This window comes from Octodon degus, unplaced genomic scaffold, assembly GCF_000260255.1.
Source record: "Octodon degus isolate 3935 unplaced genomic scaffold, OctDeg1.0 scaffold00242, whole genome shotgun sequence".
Taxonomy (NCBI): Eukaryota; Metazoa; Chordata; class Mammalia; order Rodentia; family Octodontidae; genus Octodon; species Octodon degus.
Genome location: NW_004524818.1, coordinates 284,582 through 285,863, shown reverse-complemented (window position 1 = coordinate 285,863; position 1,282 = coordinate 284,582).

Genomic DNA, 1,282 nt, shown 5'->3' with positions numbered 1-1,282 from the left:
CTCATTCGGTGCTAGTCATACCCTGCATCAAAGTCATTCCAATCATGCACACTTAATTCTAGAGACACCCAGGCAATATGAAATAAAAATGAAAAATCACATTCCATCTTCTGCCAACAACCTCTCACAGATATGGTGGCACTGTGTTCAAATAATCAACTAATCAAATTCATTGGACTGACATTATTTGAATTGGAATAAAGTCACCTCTAGCAAAAGTTAACACTGCAGCCCTATTCCACATTTCAACCACGTGCAAATGGCTCCTAATTCAGCTACTTTTATCCACCCTGTCAGATTTCCCTATGTGTGAATCTTGGAGAGCACAACTTAGAAAAATAAAAATTCCCAACTGCCTGGCTCTTTAATCAAATCAGTGCATTTATCCACTAAAAAGCTTTCTGGCATGTTGATATTGAGGATAGAATTTACTAAATCCATTTTAAAAGTAATATTGTACTCCTTTTCTAGACCTCCACTGTCCATTATGGTTGTCATGAGCACTGGAAATGTAGCTAATCCAAATTTAAAAGAATTCAAAATATATTGCTAATAGTTTTAATGCTGATTTCATATTGAAATGATCATATTTTGTATGTAATCTGTTCAACAAAATATCTCATTAAAGTTAATTTCATCCACTTCTTTTTAATATTTCATGTGGCTACTAAGAATTTAAATGTGCGTATAAGGTGCATTATCATTATCTTTCTTTTGGACAGGACTGCTCACATGTAATGGGGAGTTTATTGCATCACTTTGCTTGTTATTTTTGAAGGATAAGTATAGACTCTAAATTATAGAATAAACAAAAATCAAACAGTAACAGCACAAAATAATGATACTTTTAGTGCACACAAAACAGTCTTGAAATAGAACAATCAAATGAATGGACTGGTGGTTTTGAAAACTGAACCCCTGCACATGCTTTACTGAACCATAAAAAACATCTATTCATGAGGAACCTGTCATCAGTTGTATCTTCTTCTTAATTGCATTCATTCAACTATTTAACATTATCCAAAAGAAAGTTTTAAAAAATGTCCTTGACACAACTTTTATTGTCAATGGAAAGCACTGCTTTAAATGAGCTTTTATTTTAAGACTCTGAAGTCATTTTTCCCATTTATAAAGTGAGCCAAGAACTGTACCTTTGCAGCATTGTTTATTCTTGGAGATGCTTTTTCCAAAAATAAGAACTAGCTTGAAAATAATCAGTATTAAAACCTAGAGATCAAAAATGCCAGTCCCAATCGGCCTATCCTTGACTTACCTGCCATCC